This window comes from Hoplias malabaricus, chromosome 7, assembly GCF_029633855.1.
Source record: "Hoplias malabaricus isolate fHopMal1 chromosome 7, fHopMal1.hap1, whole genome shotgun sequence".
Taxonomy (NCBI): Eukaryota; Metazoa; Chordata; class Actinopteri; order Characiformes; family Erythrinidae; genus Hoplias; species Hoplias malabaricus.
The window spans coordinates 45,922,395-45,930,591 of record NC_089806.1 but is presented as its reverse complement, the minus strand read 5'-3'; the positions used below and the strand labels follow the sequence as shown (position 1 = coordinate 45,930,591).

The 8,197-nt window shown below is 40.7% G+C and overlaps 1 protein-coding gene across 2 annotated transcripts in view; it reads right to left on the bottom strand.

The window, feature by feature from the left end:
* Positions 1 to 6,812, bottom strand: part of adgrg11 (adhesion G protein-coupled receptor G11) — a 40,587-nt gene extending 33,775 nt beyond the window's left edge. For both annotated transcript variants that reach the window (XM_066676683.1, XM_066676684.1), the window contains exons 1-2: positions 6,756 to 6,812; positions 5,902 to 5,949 (exon numbers count right to left, since the gene is read on the bottom strand). The gene's annotated coding sequence lies outside the window, so the exon portion shown is untranslated. The remainder of the gene's footprint in view (positions 1 to 5,901; positions 5,950 to 6,755) is intronic.
* Between the last annotated feature and the right edge of the window lie 1,385 nt (positions 6,813 to 8,197).

The following is an 8,197-nucleotide window of genomic DNA, read 5'->3' as shown; positions in this document are numbered from 1 at the left end:
GAGCATTAGCTACCAAATGATAAACTAAACAAATGAGTTTTTAGCCTACATTTGAAGATTGCGACTGTGTCTGAGTCCCGAACATTTTTTGGAAGATCATTCCAGAGTTGGGGGGCTTTATAAGAAAAGGCTCTTCCCCCAGCTGAGGCCTTCTGAATTCTGGGAACATTTAAAAATCCAGTATTCTGTGATCTGAGTGAACGTGGAGGCTCATAATAGGAAATTGTATCTTGAAGATATTCAGGAGCAAGCCCATGTAGAGCTTTATATGTTAATAACAAAATTTTGTAGTCAATGCGGAATTTAACAGGCAGCCAATGAAGTGATGATAAAACTGGGCTGATATGTTCAAATTTTCTAGTTTTAGTGAGGACCCTAGCTGCAGCATTTTGAACTAGTTGAAGTTTTCTTAAATTGCTGCTGGTGCATCCTGACAGTAGTGCGTTACAGTAGTCAAGCCTTGAAGTAATAAAGGCATGTACTAATGTTTCTGCGTCCTGGAGGGATAAGGCATTTCTAATCTTAGCAATATTGCGAAGATGTAAAAAAGCTGTCCTAGTGATACTACCTATGTGTTGATCAAATGATAAATCCGGGTCAATTATGACACCAAGATTTTTTGCTGCTGAACCAGGTTTAACTGGAAAGTTAGCTAGATCTAAAATTAAATCTGATAATTTATTTCTTGTCACTTTTGGACCCAAAAGCAGGACCTCTGTTTTGTTGCTGTTTAGAAGGAGGAAGTTACGCAACATCCAGCCTTTCACGTCTTTTACACAGTCCTCTATTTTCTTTAATCTGTGTTTGTCATCGGGCTTGGCTGAAATATACAATTGTGTGTCGTCTGCGTAACAGTGAAAGTTAATGTCATGGTTTCTTATAACTGTGCCTAGCGGTAACATGTATAATGTAAATAATAATGGTCCTAAAATAGAGCCTTGTGGAATTCCAAATCTTACTTTAGAATAATTTGAATTTAGATTGTTTACTTTTACGAATTGATAACGTTCCGTTAAGTAAGATTTGAACCATAATAGGGCTGTCCCTGTGATTCCAACCATGTTTTCTAACCTTTCTATGAGAATATTGTGGTCTATTGTATCGAAGGCTGCGCTTAGGTCAAGAAGCACCAACAGGGATACGTGGCCTTGATCAGAGGCAAGAAGAAGATCATTTGTTATCTTGACTAGAGCTGTCTCTGTACTATGATGTTGCCTGAATCCAGATTGGAATTTTTCATATATATGATTCTTATGTAGATATGAACTAAGTTGTTGGGCCACAGCTCTTTCTAAGATCTTAGACAGAAATGGCAAATTAGAAATAGGCCTGTAATTAGACAGTGTACTAGCATCAAGATTTGGTTTCTTGATCATAGGTTTAATAACTGCTAGTTTAAAAGCTTTGGGTACATGGCCCAGACTAAGCGATGAGTTTACTATAGTTAAAAGAGGATCAATAATAGCTGGTAGTACTTCTTTGAGCAACTTTGTGGGAATTGCGTCAAGTGTGCAAGTTGTACAGTTTGCGGAGGTGATAATCTTCTCTAGTTCTAATTGTGGGAGTGGGTAAAAGGTTTCAAGTCTTTCTTTTACAGTTATATTATGTTTTATTTCATTCACATCAGGTGGCAGCCAGGATGGATTTGATCCTGTGGCTAGAGTTTGTTGTCTAATATTCTCAATTTTATTATTAAAAAAGTCCATAAAATCTTTACTGGTGAGAGTTGCTGGAATTAGTTGTTCAGAACCTGCTTGATTTTTTGTAATTCTAGAAAACACACTAAACAGTGCTCTCGGATTATTTTTATTATTGGAGATCAGCGAGGCCAGATATGCTGAGCGAGCTTTAGTGAGGGCATTTCTATACTCTATAAGGCTGTCCTTCCAGGCAGAATGAAACACTTCAAGCTTGGTTGATCGCCATTTCCGCTCTAGTTTTCGTAATGTTTGTTTTAAAGTACGGGTCTTATCGTTATACCATGGTGCGAGCTTTTTCTGTCTTATACTTTTATGTTTAAGTGGTGCTACCTTTTCTAAAGTAGATCGACAGGTATTTTCTAGGTAGTCAGTTAGTACATCTAGGTCCATTGGGTCTGATGGAGTTGGAACTGGGGTCGATAGTTCTGGTAGGTTTTCTTTAAATTGTAGGGCGGTAGATGGTTTTATTATACGCCTTGTAGAATAGCGAGGGTTCTTACATATATTATGGCTAAAACGTAGCTCATATGAAATTAAGTAATGATTGGAGATTGCTGAGGATTGCGGTAAGATATTAATTTTGTCAATGTTAAGACCTAGTGTCAGAACTAAGTCTAAAGTGTGGCTGCAGTAGTGTGTAGGCCCTGTTACATTTTGAGTAATACCAATAGAGTCTAAGATTGAGGTAAATGCCTTTTTTAGTGGGTCACTTTCCTTCTCGAAATGGATATTGAAATCTCCTACAATTATAACTTTATGATTGCACACCGCTAGGTTTGTAGCAAAATCGCTGAATTCTTTCAGAAATTCTAAGTAAGGCCCTGGTGGTCTGTAAATGTTGCATAATAAAAATGCGTCCTTTTTTGTGACCGGATTTGTAATAATAGTGGAGAGAACCTCAAAAGAAGAAAAGGTGTCACATTGTTTAAGACTAATTTCTAGGGTATTTTGGTAAATTACACATACTCCACCTCCTTTGCCTGATATTCTTGGGCTATGTGCATAATTATAGCCTAGGGGGGTGGCTTCATTTAGTGCTAAATATTCATTTGGTTTAACCCACGTTTCCGTGAGACAGAAAACATTGAATTTATGATCACTTATAATATCATTTACGATGAGTGCTTTTGAGTTTAGCGATCTTATGTTGAGTAACCCAAATTTTAGTTCTGAGGTGTTGCTGCTAGGTGTTGTGTATGATTTAATATTGATTAGGTTGCTGAAACAGGCTGATTTTGTTTTTCTACTTTTACATTTAGTTCGGGGGAAAGACACAGTCTCAATACAGTTGAACCTGGGTGACGCCTCAAGACAGTTCGCAGACGGTCGGTTTAGCCTGTCTGTCTGCGGCCTGGTCCCGGCTCTGGATTGTCAGCAGCTATCTACACTACTCTGCCGACTAACTAAAAGACTATGTGCTATACTGCAAGAAAGTAAGGCAGCACCCTCCCGCGTGGGGTGGATACCATCCCTACCTATAAGACCAGGCTTGCCCTCAAAACGTAACCAATTGAGAGCATGCAGAGGCTATAAATATTGGTAGATGGGGTGAAGCACGAGACTGGAAATTAATGGTGGACAGAGGTAAGTAAAAAACTGCAGGTCCCAGAGTGCAATGCGTTAACTGCACTGAGGCCAGACATGGTGCTGTAGACTGAAAGTAAACGGATAATTTATTTCATAGAGTTAACGGTTCCATCTGAGGATGCAGTAGACTAAGCATTCAAAGGGAAGAAGCTAAAGTACACAGACTTGGCGGCTGAGGAGAGGGAGCGCGAGTTGCAGGCACAGGTAAGACCAGTGGAGATAGGTGTTAGGGGATTGGTAGCCAAGTCTGCCTCATCCCTGTTTGTGCAGTTCATCATCAGGGACCGGAAACTAAGGGCAGTTGTGAAGGAGGTATCAGAGACAGCTAAAAGGTCTAGTTAGTGGTTGTGGATCAGGAGAGTACAGGTTACTTTGGGAAATACACTGTAGAGGTGCTGTTGTGGTGGTTGGTGATGTAAAGATCACATAGAACTGGTGGCATTGAGCATGCATTAACGGTGCCATAGGGGCTCAGTACAGTCTTAGTCACCAGGGAGGCCAGTGTGGATTTACATTTGTTGATGGTTAAGGGTATGGAATGACTGTAAAGCTTGAAGGGGGTTGGGTCTGGGACGCCCGACTTCACTCATGAGCCTTCTGGAGGTGTCGTGGGCTTAATTCAGCGAAACACCAACGAGGGGAGGTGCCTACCTGATGACCCCTGTGAAGAGCTAGTGATACAGTGGGTGGTTTGGGTTCAATGAGTAACGGTAGATGTTAAGGGTCGCTGGTTGTTGATCAGATCATAAACGGCCACAGTAATCTTAGTGTGTAGCTGTAGGATTGGAAGAGGAAGAGAGTGTGGTGGGCCCTATGTGAAGCTCTAATGGATTGGCACAGGATATTTTACATCTTATCTTGTGTATGACTACTATCTCTCTCTCTCTCTCTCTCTCTCTCTCTCTATCTCTCTCTCAATCACACACACACACACACACACACACTGTGGGTTAAGATATGCACCACTAAGTGACTCTATTTTACTCCATAAATTAACTTGTGTCCGTATTCATTTTTACTTAATCCCGTATAAAAGTATGTTGCCGTTATATAAAAGTCTCCTGTTAAATAAAAGTTATGGTAAAAATGAAAGTATTATTGCTTGTTATAGTTACGGATATTTGCAGTTAATTTGCCTGATGATACAGAGAGGCTCTGACACTGATAAACAAATCAGATCAGATCTGACAAACCTGAATTCAAAGAAGTAAAAAAGGAAACCTCTTCCTCATGGGGGTGCTGCTGAGTTCATGTAAATAAGCTCCGCTAGACCCTGCTTTGAATGGGAATATTTCCTGAGGCTGATTCACAGTAACTGACAGTACAGTACAGACCAGCGCCTCTGATGAACATTATGTACCAGGAAAGCTGCATTTGTTTGCAGACGTAATCAGTCTAAACACAGTAGAGAAAACAGAACTAGCTGAGTGGCTATAGACGTATTTCAGGTTCATTCTGAGCACGCTCTGCTCATGTAAACACAGGCTCTGAGAGTGACGTCAGTGTTTCTGAAAACCTACATTTTGCCTGTAAACACCTCAACACTGATAACAGAGTCTGCAAAAACCTCTGCCTTGGAGAGCGTTTTAGAAAACCTCTGTATTCAGTGTTAAATGCGGCTGCTACTTTGACAAGGCTTCAGAGGCTGGTTCAGTAAACTTGTTTGAACCTGTTATGGGGCCAATAAAATACATCTGTAAACAAATAAAATGTGTTATCATAGTTAAACTAAACCCAGCTCCATGGTCTGTCTACACTCATTTCCATGGTTACACTACACTAGTTTCAATGTTTACAATACACATTTCCTTGGTTACACTACACCAATTTCCATGTTTACACTACACTCATTTCCATGGTTATATTATACCTGTTTCAATGGCTACTCTACACCAATTTCAATAGTTATGCTACACTACTTTCCATGGTTACACTACACCTGTTTCCATAGTTACACTACACCAATTTCGATAGATACACTACACCTATTTCCATAGTTACACTACACCAATTTTATGGATACACTACACCTGTTTCCATAGTTACACTACACCAATTTCCATGGATACATTACACCAATTTCCATGGATACACTACATGCATTTTCATGGTTACACTACACCTATTCCCGTGGTTATATTATACCCATTTCATTGGTTACTCTACACACATTTCCATGGTATTGATGCACCAGTCTTCATAGTTACTACAAAGGCATGTACACCATTATATTACACCAGTTCCCATGGTTACATTTAAACTATTTCCATTATTTCTGTTTTCCTATTTCCATAGTTACTCCATAATAGTTTTTACTAAAATTTCCACAAAACCGATTTCCATTACATCACATCCATTTCCATATGTTTTGCTGCACGTATTTTACAGATAATAATTTGTTCATACAAGGCTTTTTGTTTAAACCAAATATGCAAATGGCTACAGGACTGCCTTTAATCCCCAGTGCAGTACAGCGCATCTATAAGAGACAGGTTCTGTAAATAAAGGATGAGGAGCGTTATCCTACACATCTTTTATAAACACAGACATTTGCATGGACACCGTGAGATAACTGCTCACAGTTTATTATTGAAATGATTCCAGCCATACCTACCTTTATGGAAATGTTTTCCTAAAAGTCCCTCGCAGTAACACTCAGTTTCTGGAGCAAATAAAACATCAAAACGTACATGATGACATTTTTATATCAAATAATAGTACATTTTTATATCAAATAAAGCTAATATACATTCATACATAAAGCTAACACCATGATGAAATAAATATATGTCATGAAAACAACTCAACAATAATTTGTTATTAATAATAAATTAGCTTTTTTCTTTACTTCTACAATTAAGAGCTTCATAAATGTCCAAAAGAATAAGGAGTTTTTCTCCTTTGCTGCTACAACAGTTTCTATGTAACACCTGACCCCACCAAACCACTCACGGCTACAGTCAAATCCTCACAGCTATGTTCCAACACCCATTTCCACGGTTACACTACATTCATTATTAGGGTAGATGTACACTACATACATTTGCGGGTTATGTTATTTCAGTTTCCATGGTTACATCTCATATATTACCATGGTTACACTACACCCATTATCAACCATTACCCATTTCATTAGTTACTCAGCACTCATTTGCATGGTAACTCTATGTTCTACCCATTTCCATAGTTACACTATATATATTTCTTTGGTTACTCTGCAATCTAACCAGGCCCCACATTCTGTCTGAACACTAAGCACATTTACGAGTTATTGCAAGTGTTATGGTTATTTTGCACTCATTACCATGGTTACTCTACATCTGATCTCTCTGTTGTAAATATGTCGATGTATTTTAACCATAAATCCATAAAAGTTTGCAGTTTTACCCAAAACCAGATCTGAAAAACCCCAAAACACACTGAGTTCCTCCTGCTCCAGTGACCTGTAACATGCGAGGATTGTCTTACCTGTTCAGGTGAGTTTCTCTGGACACAGATCTGAAGTTTACCCTCTGTATCACAAACTAACTGCATACACAATTTGCATGAAGTGACATTTCTCCTGTAACTAAATTTGCACTCACCCTTTCCATAAAACTCTTACATGCAAATGAGCCGCAGGATGTGATCCTATTGGCCGAGCTGTAGAGTGTGGACTTCACCTTTCTCTCTCTTTTTTCTGCATGAGTTCATCAGAAGACTTTTTATAAAGATCTGAGAGCCCTGCTCGGCTCATATCTTTGTTTCAGATCTGATAAACACACGGGTCCTACACCATGGACACATTTGCAGAGCAGTAAAAACACCTTAAATCTTGTACACAGAGGAATCTGTTCTCCACATTTAACCCAATCCATGCAGTGAAACACACGTTTACACACACACTAGTGAACACTAGGGGGCAGTGAGCAGTGCCTGGAGCGGTGGGCAGTCCTAGCCATAGCGCCCGGGGAGTTGGAGTTAGGTGCCTTGCTCTAGGGCACTTCAGTCATGACCTACCAGCTCTGGGGATTGGACCTGCAACCTTCTGGTTACAGCCCAGCTCCCTCACCACCAGGCCACGGCTGCCCCCCTCTAGTAAATTAAATGAGGTACTAACTGCACTGTTGCTGCACTGAAACTCTGGAGCAACCTTTTATTGTTCATAAAGTCCTCTCCTACATTATACATTTTACAAGACAAACTTAAAACCCATCAATTTGCCTTTTTGATTTGGTTTTATTTGTTTTATTTATTTTATTTCTGCCTCTACTAGGGGGGGCACGATGGTGCAGCGGGTATTGTCTCTGTCACAGCTCCAGAGACCTGGAGGTTGTGGGTTCGAGGCCTGCTCCGGGTGACTGTCTGTGAGGAGTGTTGTGTGTTCTCTCTGTGTCTGTGTGGGTTACTTCTGGGTGACTGTCTGTGAGGAGTGTTGTGTGTTCTCTCTGTGTCTGTGTGGGTTTCCTCCGGGTGACTGTCTGTGAGGAGTGTTGTGTGTTCTCTCTGTGTCTGTGTGGGTTTCCTCCGGGTGACTGTCTGTGAGGAGTATTGTGTGTTCTCTATGTGTCTGTGTGGGTTTCCTCCGGGTGACTGTCTGTGAGGAGTGTGGTGTGTTCTCTCTGTGTCTGTGTGGGTTTCCTCTGGGTGACTGTCTGTGAGGAATGTGGTGTGTTCTCTCTGTGTCTGTGTGGGTTTCCTCTGGGTGACTGTCTGTGAGGAGTGTGGTGTGTTCTCCCTGTGTCTGTGTGGGTTTCCTCCGGGTCACTGTCTGTGAGGATTGTAGTGTGTTCTCCCTGTGTCTGTGTGGGTTTCCTCCAGGTGACTGTCTGTGAGGAGTGCTCTCCCTGTGTCTGCGTGGGTTTCCTCCAGGTCACTGTCTTTGAGGAGTGTAGTGTGTTCTCCCTGTGTCTGTGTAGGTTTCCTCCGGG